Below are 13,724 nucleotides of genomic sequence, written 5' to 3' on the forward strand. Positions count from 1 at the left end.
CAGGATCAATGCAAGAGCTGCTCCATCACCTCAACATCCCACCGCCCATCCCTGCACACGGGGGCACCCACAAACCTCACAAGGCAGGGCAGATACAGCTTGGGCTTCGAGGCAGCATCCGACCTTATTCTAGGAGTGTTATAGCGGTGCTTACCTGAAATCTTGTCCATCTGGAGGATGCAGGGCATGGGAAGCACAGCAGGAACACCATCACCCTCCAAGGCATGGCCAGGAGCAGAGCCAGCCCCACTCAGAGCCAAGAGCTGAGCACAGAGCAGCTCTCCCTGCTATATAGCCCACCTGGGAGCCTGATGATGGGGTAACGACCCCCACCTTGCAGCCCATCGATGAGGTAACAACCGCCACCTTGGAGCCCATTGACAGGGTGACGATTCCCACCTTGGAGCTCCATGGATGGGCTCCAGGGTGGGAATCATCACCCCATGGATGTGGTTACCCTGCCGGGTCAAGCGTGAACCCCGCGGCATTGCACAGCAGATGATGAGAAAAGCCCGTGTTTCGCGGGGAAGGACCAGCGCACCCACCTGCTGCCATGGGACCCCCTGGGACCCCGCTGTCCCCCGCAGCAGGGATGCACCAGCCAAGCAGCTCCAGTGCAAGGAGGGTGATTTTTTTGGGGACAGCTGGTTGCAAAGGTCACTGTTGCCCTCTGCTGGTCCAGGGACAAGGGAGAGCGGGGACAGCCCAGCTCCCACCCCGGGGCCTGGCACCCCGGCTGGCAGGGACCCTGCTGTCCCTTGCCATCACATGTGGGCTGAATGCGCCCGTGCTCAGCCAGGCTGCCACCGCCTCGACAAGCTGGTGTTGTTCGGCACCGCCTTGCAGTCAAAAAGCCTTTCTGGTCGTCCCAGGTCTGTGTTGTCTTACACGTAAGGCTTTTTATTACAGCCACCACCGCGGGCTGAGCCCGCAGAGCCACTCAGCCAAGCTGGGCGGCGTGTCCCATACGGGAAATAAATCAAACCTCTGGGAAATAAATCGAATCTCCAACCCCAGGGGATTGCAACTTACCTCCTCTGCCGCAGGGCCCCTGGGGCCACCCTGTCTCCCACCCCCATCTCCATCCACCCCCCCCCACCCCGGCAGGAGCTCTCCCTCCCAAACAGGTAACCCTCTCCTCCTTCCCGTGCTCCAAGCGCAATGTTTTTCCCTCTCATAAACAAATCAATAGGAGGTACTCAGAGGCTGGCGAAGAGAAGGCAAAGTCCGCAGCTTGCTAAATTCAAAGCTGTCGTTGCAGTCACAGCGCTGGCGGAGGGCCCGGCCGAAGCTGCCCTGCCTGCGGGTCCCCAGGCTCGGCACTGGGGACGCGGAGCCAGACCCTGCCTGGCAATTCGTGGCTCCTGGCCACGCGACAGCCTCAAAATCTCCAAAGCACAAGGGGAGGAGGGATGCTTTGGGAGCAGTGGGGATGGGAGGTGCCTCGGGACCCCCAGGGAAGGGGAATCCTTTGGGACCCGCGTTATGTGGCAGCAGCATCAGCCATAAGGGCTGGGGGTGGGCTCACCCGTGGGTCCCAGTTAGATGAGCTGAGGGTCTTGTGTGTGCACGGTCCCTCCCACCACCAGTGCATGGGGCTGTGCTGAGCTCCGGGAACCCCCCAGGGACAACCCTAGAGGGAGATGCCCCAAATAGCTTTCCCTTCCCTGAGACAGGAGCAAGGACCCAGGTTCCTGCGTGTCCTACCCCCAGCTCCTATATTGTGCTCGCAAAACCCTGTCAATAAGCATTAAGAAAGCATCCAGCTCACTAGGGAAGGAAAAAATCTGTAGGGTTAAGATAAAGACATGATGACGGAGCAAGACAGGGTGTTATCTCGGGCACGGTGGAAGGAAACAAGAGCTTGGAGGGAGGGAGGTGGAGAGCCGGGCTGTTTTCCCCTGCAAAACAGCAGTCTGCCAGGCTGAAGGTCAGGAGAGGTCTGGAGCAAATCAGCTTTTAATTGGAAACGAGCGGAGCAATCACGCCCGTCCGTGGCTACCTGCGCGACGCTGCTGCGAGCTGGCTGCCGCGACAGCTGTCCTGCGGCTCTGCTCCCCAAATACGCGAGCTTTTTGTTTCTCCCACCGGCATAAGCGGCAGCACACCCTCCCCAGGAAAGCCCTGTGTTTGGAAACATGGTCCCTCCCGCGTCCCTTTCAAGGGAGGAGAGCAGAGAGAGAAGCAGCCTGCCGTCCCGCTACCTCCCAGCAAGAGCGAGAGGTGGAGGAGAACGGCCCTGTTTGGATTCAGCGTTTAAAGGCACATGCAAAAACCACAATTTCCTAGAAACTTCGCATCTGCTGGAGCTCGGAGGCTGCTCTGACAAAGGCGACTTGCGCTATATTGGATCCATACGTTACGCCGTGCAACCGGAGCCAAGATCTCGCTGTGGGATTTGCGGGGCCTCATCAGGAAAAAGCACCAGAGCCCAGGGAGGTTCCCAGGCAGCTACAAACCCGGCTGCAGCCTCCTTCCTCCCCCAAGGTCTTCCTCCCTTCTCACCCCCACCACCCTGCTACCTGGCAGGTAGCTGTGGTGGGGAGGGCTGCGAGGTCTGGCTGCGGTGGCGTTTCCAAGAGATCACGGCTTCAAACAGTGACCTTCAGCACCCGGGCCACTCAGCATCTTCTTGCTCTTGCAAGAACATCCCTCATGCCCGGAGTCGAGAGCACCTCCCAGACCTGCTCTCAGCTCCCTGAGCTTTCCCTCACCCTTCACTTGCATTTCGGCTCTTCCCATCTCTCTCTTATTGGTCCCGGTTCCCTCCTGTCGCTGGTTCCCAGTTCCTCCAGGCAAATGGGCATGACCCCACATTGCTTAGGGCTCTACAGCACCAGCATGGCTTGAAAATGCTTTATTTTTGCCAGAGGGTCACTGAAAGTGGGGAGTGGGGAGCAGCAGTTTACTGGAGCTCCAGAACATGAGAAATTTAGGGTCCTGCTAAGCATCAACCCACAGCCCACCGGCACCACCAGCACAGTGCACTGGGGAAGGGCAGGAGCAATGGGGAGCCTCGAGGAGCGAGTACAAGCTCCCGCCAGCCTCCGCCAGGTGTGGGTCTGCTGGAATCTTGGCTTTACAGCTTCAGCAGTCCATCCGACGGGTGGACATCGCTGCTTGGGAAGTTAAGTGGTCAAGGAGAATGGCAGCCCAACTGTTGACGATGTGCAAAAGAGGGCTCCTTGCCTGCGTTGAGGAACATTGTGGTTCAAATTCCCATCCCATCCCAATGTTGCCAGCAATCTCGGCCACCACCCCCATGTGTGTGTCCCAGGGACAGGTGGGTGAAGCTCCTGGAGAGGACAGTGACCAAAGCAGAGAGGTCCTTGGCCAGTTCTGCACCCTGATGGCTTCCTACACGCAGAAGGTGGCCAACCTCCACAAGAAGGTGGACCTCCTGGTGAAGCAGCTTGCAGACTACGCCGACACCGAGAGCCTCGTGCCGCCAAGGGCTTTGCCGGGGAGTTAGCCAAAGTGCAGGATTACAGGCAGGCCGAGGTAAAGAGCGGTCGAGACCACAACCCCCTAACAAGGTCCTAAGCAAATAGGTCCCAGATGTGGGCCTTCCCATCAGGAAGCAATAAACACACACCCGCAATAAAGTGAGCTGCAAGTGCTCTGCAGTGTGGTTAGTGACTGCCTTCGCCGAGGAGGGAGGTGCTCCCTCCTGCCCTCACCATCCGTGAGCAGAAATGCCCGTTCCTGGGATGGCCGGCTGGGTCCTTCAGCCCACTGGGGAGAAATCAAGCCAAGGGTTGGACCTCGCCCGAGATGATGACCCATCTCAGCTTCTCAGAGCATTTTGGGGTGGAAAGGGGGGGGAAATCACACGCTCTCCTCTGTACCGCCTTGTGGTACATGGTGCCTGGACGTAAGTGGGTCTTTTAGATGCTCTGGTTGGCATCACCAGCTGGGAGACCTCCAGGTCTGGATCTGGTCCAACCATGCTGGCTGTTGGCCTGCTCCTGTTCATGCTTGCTCTGCCTTTCTACCTGGCAGACCAACGTCCCCTTTCCTTGTAGATGGAGAGGCTGAACGTGAAGGTCACCGAGCCCCTGAAGCTCTACGGCATCTGTCTGAAGCAGACCCGGGTAAAACCTGGCAAGGTTGCTCTGCCCAGCCCTGACCCATGCGATGGAAAGCTGGTCTGGGAAGAGCATGGATGAGACCAGGACAGAGGGGACAGGCCCAAAAGGATCTTTGTCCCTTAGCATCCTTGTGGTCCAGGATGCAGCCAGAAAGAAAATCCCCGCTCCTGCTTTGAGCTGAGCCGCTCCAGCACTTCGATGGTGGTTACGGAGACGAGTGCCTGTCTGAAAACGCTTTCCCTGAATTAATATCCTTTTTTTTTTTTTTCCAGGAGCGCTTTTGGCGAGACAGATCTGCTGCCCGCGGGCATTCAGAAACCAAAGACGAGACCAAAAGCCAGGAATGGGGCGGGGGTTGCCCCTCTCCCTGAAGTTCAATACGGTTCAACAAAACCTGATTGTTCCTATCAGCCCTGCTTTGCCCCATGGTCCCACATGGAGCGTCCGTGTGTCACAGCGCTGGGAGACGCTAAGTCACAGCCACTGCCTTTAAGGGAGTTATTCCTGATTTGCACCAGGGCCAAGGATCTGCTCTGAGTGTCCCTAGCAAGCAGCAGGATGCTCAGGGATTAAGACTGACATGCCTCGCCCCTGAGGGACACGGAGAAGCTGTCCCTGCAGTTTCCCATGGGAAGGGGGAGGGGGGGAAGGAGGAGGGGGAGAGTCATTAAGCATCTCCTTACCCTGGGAATAATTAATCTGCAAAGCCCTCCAGGAGGGAACGGCTGCATTGCCCTCTCCACGCTCCCATTTCCAAGGCGGACCCTGGAAAGCCTGGAAAGCCAGCCCCCGTGGCAGGGGTCTTCAAGGCCGTGGGGAGGACCACCTTGGCTCCCCAGAAGCAGCACCCGGAGGCAAGCTGAGCCCCAGGCCAGCCGTCTCGGAGGTTGCCGTGCCTGGGGAAAGCTGAGCTCCCCCCCTCCCCGACAGCCTCCGGGCAGCCTTTGCAAAAGCCGGTGCATTTTTTAATCTGGCGCTGTAGAAATTCGGGCAGCTCTCCAGCCCTCCGAGCTGTTTTGCATTTAGGCTCAGTTGGCTTTTAGCTACCGCATCCAGGGCAGGGGCAGGAGCAAGGCTGCCTGTCCCCACCGGCTCTGCCCCATGCGTGGGGCTCTGCGCCAGCACATCTCATCTTTTGGCTTTTCTTAGGGCTTTCGAGCAGCATCGGGAGACGACGACCCGTGGCTGCTCTGCTCCACCAGCCCTACCGTGGTCCATGGGCAGCTCCCCATTAAACAGCACCCCCAAGGTCATATTTTGGTCCTGGAGGCAAACCCCGGTCCCATCCATATCGCTCAGGCAAAGCCCAGGAGGCAGCTCCCAGGGCAGGAGCTGGCATCCCAGTTCAGGGGGCTGGAGGATGACGGATGGGGAGGGAACGTGCGTCCTCTGGGAAAATTTCCTGGGGACAAAGCTCCGTTCCAGAAAGTCGCTAGTGAGGGCAACGGCTTTGCAAGGCGCTGGCCGGGAGCTCTGTAAAAACGGGAGGGCTGGGTGTGATGGTGCCTTTGAGACGTGCTCGCCCTGCCGGCTCCTGCCACCTGCGGCGGCCCCTTCCCCAGCCCCGGCCTTTGATCCGCCTCCAGCTCCCGGCTCTCCTCTGCGTTCGCTGCCCGGGTTTCTCTCTGTAGGGATTTTCCAGACCACCTGGGTAGAAGCATTTCTGCATTCCCCCGTGCGGCCCAGCGCCGGCGTGGGAACGTGCAGCGGCTCCCGAAGTCAGCCTCGTCTCTGCCTCCATCGCTGACTTGCTCTCCCGTGCCAAACCAGGCCCCTAAAATAAGCCGAATTTCCAGACCAATGGCTTTTCCCCAGCTCTTCCGAGCTGCCGGCTCCAGCGGGGCCCACGGTGAGGGTTTGCAAAAGCTTTTTATTCAGATGTGCAAACACCAGCAGGTCTAAAGCCGCTCTTTAGCCAGGACTGGCAGGGATTAATCAACCCAGGGGCTCGGAAAGGTTCACCAGCTTGACCTGCCTTGTTTACCAGGGATACATTTCTCTCCCGTGCATGCACCAGGCTCGGCTGTCCGACGGCATCTCCAGCCCTGGCAAACTCCCCCTCGGTCGCTCCAAAGCTGAGGGGTTTTGTGGCGGCGAACCACAAGGGCTGCTGGGCGTCAGTCCCCTCGGAATGGAGAGCGGCTCCATCGACGTTTGCAGGATCGCAGGCTGCTCCCAGTCGGATGGGGCCGTCGGGTCTGTGTTGGCGCTGCCCTCTGCGCTCCCCGCGACCCCACTCCAGCATCCCCTATAGCATGAAACGCCCCGGCTCCATCACCAAAGCCAACCCCCGGGGGTCCCCCTGGTCCCCTGAGCCCTGCCACCCCATCGCCTACCGGCGACAGACGGCTGCGCAGGGAGGACCCAGCCTGCAGGATACGGCCCCCGCTCCCCCCCCTCCACCGTGTCCAAGGAGAAACAGCCCCCGGTGGTTTCACCCCCCTCCTTTTTCCCTTGCAGGCTGTTTTTCTCCCCCTCTCCTCCTTCCATCAAGCAGCAAATATGCTTTCAGAGCAATAAGACGGCTGTTCAGCCTTTGGAACAAATGTTCTCTGCCAGGCTCCGAGCACAGGGGCGGAGGGGGGACTCACACTGATTTAATGACAGTGATTTAAGCAATTTGATCCATTTTTATGGCGCATTTACAGTTAGGGGAAAGGAAAAGAAAAAAAAAAAAAGAAAAAGAGGAGAGAGAGGGAAACGCAGGAGTGGAACGGAGGCAGGAAAGGTTAGGGAACGCACCCCAGCAGGCGCTCGGAGGGGGAGAGAGGCTGCCGCAAGCTGTTCCCCTGGCTGCTCTGCCAAAGCGAGCCCTCGCCAGCCTCCTGCGCCGCGCTCCCAAATCTGGCTCGTGTCAGCGCCGGCTCCCCGGTGGCTGCGGCTCGCCGGAGAGGTGCCGTGAAGCTCGCGGGCTTGGGCATGGCTCTGGGGACGGGGACACCCGAGGAAGGGCTGAACCCGCAGCGAAGGCTGGGGTGCAGGCGTGCGCCACGCAAAAGCCTCCAGCTCCCTGTGTTGGGTGGACGCAAGGGCTGGGGGGGGTCAGGATGGGACTGCACCCCCCCCCCCCGCCCTTTCATTAGCGAAATGCAGCAAGGGCTTATCCAAGCCCCAGTTTTCATCCTCCTGCCTTCATGGGGGGGGATCCCGGTTTGCCATCCCTCAAAGATCCATCCGCTTCTTGATGCGGGCAGCTATAGGGGCTGCAGATACGCCTTTGGGGTGCCGAGGGACGAGCTGCCCATCTAAATGCACCGCATCCCCTCGCAGCAGAGGTGAAAACAGAGCTCTGAGCACAGCCAGCTCAGCAAAAACGCCGGCCCCGGCGAGCCTTTCCCATCGCTGCGCTGAGACCTGGCCTCCTCGTTGCACGTGCTCTGCACAGCTTCGGCCCGGCCCCGTTCCCGGCGTGGGGAGCACAGCTGCTCGCTGGGGCCGGGACAACTCCGTGTCTCCCAACTGGCTCTCAGAGCTTGCAGAAACGCCGGCCAGACGAGGGTTGTGCCGATGCATCCCGCCACGTACGGCACATCGTGCCCCCGCGGGGCTTTCTGCAGGGAAGTGCTACCCCTGCGGAAATGCTGCCGATGTCAGCTGCCCCGTCCTGCCCTGTCCTTCGTCTCCAACTGGGACTGACCCCTATTAAATCAAGGATGCACCAGCTGAGACATCCCTGCCATTCGGCACGACTCCTGAGCCGGGGGATCGATGGGCAAACACCGCTGCTCCGTCAGGAAGAGACCCTGGAGATGCCCGCTCTTGGCTTGACGACAGCCGGCCGGGGAGCTTGGCTCCTGCGGGAAAAGAAAAAAATCCCACGCAAAATCCTAAGGGATCCCTCCTGGGGGTCCCCTCTGCCGCAGGCAGTGGCTTTGCGGGACCGGCGCTGGCTGCAGCATCGCACCCTGCAACGTCGCACCCTGCCCAAAGCCTCCTTGCCCCACGGTACAGCTGCCCCCCAGCCACGTTTGTGCCGCTCCTGGTCGTGCAAAAGTGGGTTTATAACCTTGCAGGGGTGCAAGGTTTCCCAGGGAGCCGGCCAGGGATGCTTTGAAGCCATGTGCCGCTAATATTCAGGCAGTAAAGCTGCAGGCTGCAGTTAAATAGGCTGTTCGTTTTGTGGGCTTTCGCCAGCGCTTTTGGCCCGTGTGACCACCCTCACGGTTGCCCGGCGAGAATCTGTCCTTGGGAGCACCTCGAGGGCTTGGTGTAAGGTAAAAGACAGCCGGACCTTATCCCACTCCCCGGGGCTGGAGAGCAAACCGTGTAGTGCCGCCGGAAAACTGACAGGAACCATTAGCTGGGGCAGGGGGGAAAAGTCATTCCGAGAGAGTAAACTTACCTTTAACATCGATAAACAGAGGGGAGCAGCCTCTGCCAAATCCCCTGCGTGACAAGCTGCGAACCGCGTCCTCCCACTCCGGCTGCGACGAGAGCCCCGCACCGGGAGTTGCCCCAGTCCCACCGGCTTTGGGTGCCGGTGGTCCCTCGCCACGGCTGCTGCATCGCGGGTGTGGAGCGAGGGTTGTCCCAAAACGCGGGTCTCAACCCCTAACAGCTCACCCCGGCTGCTCCAGCCTCCTGCAAGCGGGGGGATGAGGATACTGTGGGTCCTTTGCACCCCCGGAGCCATCACCCCGCCAAGACGCTGCACAGGCACCAGTCACGTATGCCCCGTTTCTCCGGCTTGATGGCCTTTGCATCCCATGGGAATGAGATGCGGCAGATGGAGGGTTTCTGCAGGACAGGGAACGGGGCACCCAGGGACAGTGCAGCAACGCGGGGGCTCCCAAACCGGGTTTCGGCAGCCCACGCGCCTCCCCAGGGAAAATGGGGAAGGAAAAGGCTGCTCAGAGAATCCATCCTCCTGCCCCATCGGATGCTCCCACAGCCAGGAAAAGTCTTCCTGGAGGCCCGTGTGGGGTTTTCTGCTTGTTTTGGGTTTTTTTTTTAATTTATTTTTATATGTCAAGGCTTATCTGGAGGGTACAAATGCCCTGCAGGTCTGTAAGGGACGGGCTTTGAATCCCCCCCAAACACAAATCAAGGGCCACGGGTGGCACCGACACTTCCACGGACCCAGAGACACCCAGGAGGGCAACGAACCCAGCCTGGGCTCGGGGGGGTTTCTTAAGTGCCCCCAAGGAAAAGAAAAACAAAAAAAAAGGAAGGGGGAGGGAATAATTCCAAGCGTCAAACCAAATAAATCTTCCTCTCCGAGCCAAAACAGAGATAAAATAGCCAGGGACCTTGGCCGGGAAGCTGTTTATTATAGTCATGGGATTCACTGCCAATTGCGGCAGTTGGACAATTTTCCGTTTTCAGCCCATAAATAGCCACCCCTTTGCCGGGCGGCCCCAGGCGCCGCGGGGTGGGCTGCTTTCTCCGGCTTGGCGGCTGCTCCCAAAAACATCCCTGCTCCGGCAAACACCCCGACCCACCTGGAAACCACCCCCCCCCCGGCCTCTTACCCCCCCCAGCCGGTGAGAGGGTTTGCTTTGGCAAAGGGATGGGGCAGGAATCACCTGCAAAGCTGAAACCTAGTGCTTGAGCGAAGTCCTAGCTCTGCCCGGGATGCTCCGCCGGGTGCAGCTGCCCTTTTTCCTTTGTTTCCAGGGGATTAAACAACAACAAAAAAAAAAAAAAAAAAAAAAAAAGAAAGAAAAAAAAGCTTCAGGAGAGCACAAGTGATAGGCACACCTGCCTGCGGCGTAACCCCGCGCCCCGCAGCTGCTCCCCTTTCGCCCCCGTCTCCAGGCCAGGAAAGGGGCAGCTGGCGCTCGGTGGGGTCTGGTCCTCCCACGGGAACGGGGGGACAACGGCCCCAAGGATGGGTGGTGATCGGTGGGCCCAGGGGATTGCCCCGCTCCCTTCCTTCCCATCTTGCTCCTCTTCCCATGAAGATGTGAGACAAAGCCACCCCGGGAAAGGCAGGCTCCCCCCAGCACGCGGCCTTTTGTCTTTCAATTAAAAATAAACAAAAATAACAAGAGGAACCCGCCTGCAGCGGCCGCGCGGCTCCTTCACGCAGGCGGCTCCGGCTCCGCGGGCTTTGCTCAGCGGAAAGGAATCCGCGGGCTGCAAAATCAAATCCACGTGGGATGCGAGAAAATGCTCCCGCGGGGCCGCGTGCGCCCCCCTCTCCGCCCCCAGAGCCCCCCGTCCCTCCGGGGGGAACACTCCTCCTTCGCACAGCCGCAGCGGCAGAGCTCCAGCTCACATAGCATCTCTCCACCAGCGGTTTCACAGCCAGGTTTCTCCTCCTCGCTTCCCTCCATGGCTGCCATTCCTCCGTTGCTGCCCCACCAAGGGGTCCCCGAGCGAGGGGTGGGGGACGGGGAGGTCCTGCCCCACACCCTCAACCGTGGAGCCAGCCCTTTGCAGCCCCTGGGAGCTTTTGGGTGTCTGAAAGCCCCCAGCCCAGGAGCAGATGCTCATGGCAACGTTTTACCTTCTGCGCAATGCCAATGCCATCGTCACGAAGTGCTGGGCCACCAGGTTGATGGCAGTGAAGGGCAGCATGCTGAAGAAGATCAAAAGCAGCTTGATGCCATGGAAGAGCACCTGGCTGAAGTACTCCTGGACGTCTGGAAGCACCAAGACCTCGCTGAGCATGGAGCACCACTCAACACCATCAATGGGCTCACGCCTTGACCCGAGGCTGATGAACCTCCCTGCAGGAGGGGACCAAGCCTAGCTGGCCATTCTCGAAGCCCAGGTGATGCTCAGTCCCCTCTTCCCAACCCAGAAACCCATCAGGAAATAGCAGTGCTGAGACCCCACCTGCACTACTATGTCCAGCCCTGGGGCCCCCAACATAAGAAGGACATGGACCTGTTGGAGCGGGTCCAGAGGAGGCCACGAAGATGATCAGAGGGCTGGAGCACCTCTCCTATAAAGACAGACTGAGGGAGTTGGGGTTGTTCAGCCTGGAGAAGAGAAGAGAAGACTCTGGGGAGACCTTATAGCAGCCTTCCAGTATCTAAAGGGGGTCTACAGGAAAGCTGGGGAGGGACTCTTTGTCAGGGAGTGGAGCGATAGGACGAGGGGTAACAGTTTTAAACTGAAAGAGATTAGACTAGGTATTAGGAAGAAATTCTTTACTGTGAGGGTGGTGAGGCACTGGAACGGGTTGTCCAGAGAAGCTGTGGCTGCCCCATCCCTGGAGGGGTTCAAGGCCAGGTTGGACGGGGCTTGGAGCAGCCTGGAGGCTGCAGGTGTCCCTGCCCAGGGCAGGGGGTTGGAACTAGATGATCTTTAAGGTCCCTTCCGACCCAAACCATTCCATGATTCTACACAACGTCTGAAACTCCATGGCCGAGACATGCTGCAGAAAGACCTTCTCCTTCATCGCATTGCCCATACCTCTGCACGCCCGGGGCAGAGACAGGGCTTGCTCCCGTGGCCTTGCAGCCCCCACAAGGCAAGGTCACGGCAGGCTTTTGGCCGGGGCCCTGGGAACCCGGTTCCCTGCTTTGCAGAGGAAAAATTAAATTTTCATTCAAATTTTCACTTCAGCAGCAGAGATATCGGCTCAATTTCCACCTGCCGCTTTGAAGCCTTCGCTTTGCATGGGAGAAGCACACAACTGAGAGTTTTCAATTACAAAGCACATACATATAAATGCACTAACAGCCAGGCATATGGATTTTAAGCCTAAAAAATAAAAAAAAAATAAAACAAAACGAGGGGCGCTCGGAAGCACACACTGTCCCAGGAGAGACCGTCTGCTGTTTGGCTGGGTGGAGCAGAGCCAGCCGTGTCCCCACCAGACCATGGAGGACCACGAGGACCGCACGTGTGCTTGGTCCAACTTCAATGCCAACAGCTTGTGGAACTCGGACCTTTTCTCCCCCCAAAATCAGCCCTGCAGGTCTGGCTGGGGAGGTGCCAAGGCTTAACTCAAGGTGGAGCGTGGGACAGGTTTGGACCCTTCCCTCAAAGGATGCCAGGAGCATGTGTGAGGTGGGGCTCCGGTCCCCAAGCTATTGTTGCACCCTTTTCCAGAGGGATAAAAAAGGATTTAACCTCCTTGCAGGGCTGGGGATTCCTGCTCTGGGGCTGCAATTAGACTGGAAACTGCTCCAAGTTTCATCAGGGGACTTGGGAAGGCGGGTGGGAGAAGAGGAGAGCTCAGCACCGCCGGGCTCGAATGAGCACCCAGCAAACGCCCCGGGAGGGATGCTTGCTCGCTCTGGAGCCCCAAGAGCAGCTCATCCCTGTGCCATTTAAGAGTAATTTCAACCTATGTATAGCAGGGACATCTCTCTGAGATTCAACAAGGTCACTAGGTTGAAACCTCAAGGAGCAGAGGTCCACAAATGGCTGAATGCTGTCCCCCACCAACCCCTTCTAGATGCCAACAATACCCACCACCCGCAGGGTCAGCAGCGTTAGCTCCCAAAAATTGCTCCATGGAGTGTGAAAACACAGCGTGGCCTTCCTCCCTCCTGCATCTCACCACTCGGCATCCTCACCGAGCCCTGCTCTCCCCACCAGCCCGGCACCATAGCAGGTTTATTCCTGGTTTCTTCCTCCCGTCCTCCCCGCTGTGCGTCCCTGACCCATGGGCCAGGGCTCACCTGCACCGAATTTTCACCCAGCTTTCTCGCTGGAGCTCAGCGCCGCACGGCAAGCGCAGGGTGGGAGCACGGCGCTCTGGAGGAGGCAATTGCAAAGAGAAACCTTCCAGCCGGCCACGGGAGATACTTATTGATTAACAGCGACAGCCGCAGCTCCCCATCAGCTCCAGGAGCAGCAGGACCATGAGCCGCTGCGGCAGCAGGTCCAGTCTCCGGTGAGTCCGGATTCGGCCCCGCTCGCTGGCGCTCAGGATGCTTCTCCCCATGCTGCCGGAGGAAGGTCTCCCGCGGGCGAAACGCCACGCTGGGTTCCATTTGCTCCATCCTTGAGCACCGCGCTGGCCGCGAGCAGAGCGCGAAGCCGAAGTTAATCTCTCAGTCTCAGGATGAAGCAACCGAACCGGCGCTGATTTCCCAGAACTACCCCGGGGCCCAGACTTGTCTCCGAGCGGTAATTAGCTCCGGCAGCCGTGACACGACCTCGAGCAGAGGATGCAATCCTGTCCTCCGCAGGGAAACGGCTCCTGTGCCTTTCTCTAAGTGTATGTATTTATAGGGCCGTGGCAATAGTATGCTGGGGGGGGGGTGTCTCACAAGGTGCCCGGGAGCCGATGGGATCACTCACCCGCATCATTCCGGCTTCTCCCAGCCCATCGGGAAGACGGAGGCTGTCAACTGGGCGATCGTGACATGCAGCAGGTCCTGAGCCTGAAATCAGAGCAGGCAGGGGTTTCGCCCATCACCGTGCAGGAGGGCAGTGCCACTGTGGTACCCAGCTGGAAGTGACGACGTGCTTCATAGCAGGGACAGATTTGGGTTCGTCCTCTGCCTTTCCCCATCCCCTCCCGCACCCGGGGAAGAACAGGGGAGACGCAGGAGCTGGGGGCTGGGAGGCAGCTCACCCCGGGGCTGCAGCACAAAGAGCCTGGGCTCCTCTCCAACTGCTCCGGAGGTGCAAAACTGCCTCCTCCACCTGCTCCCACTGGTTCCGACCCTGCCAGGCCCTTGTCCCCAGCCCTGCCTGCGATGAGGCATCCCGGGATGGAGCCAG

Source organism: Chroicocephalus ridibundus, chromosome 4, assembly GCF_963924245.1.
Source record: "Chroicocephalus ridibundus chromosome 4, bChrRid1.1, whole genome shotgun sequence".
Lineage (NCBI taxonomy): Eukaryota > Metazoa > Chordata > Aves > Charadriiformes > Laridae > Chroicocephalus > Chroicocephalus ridibundus.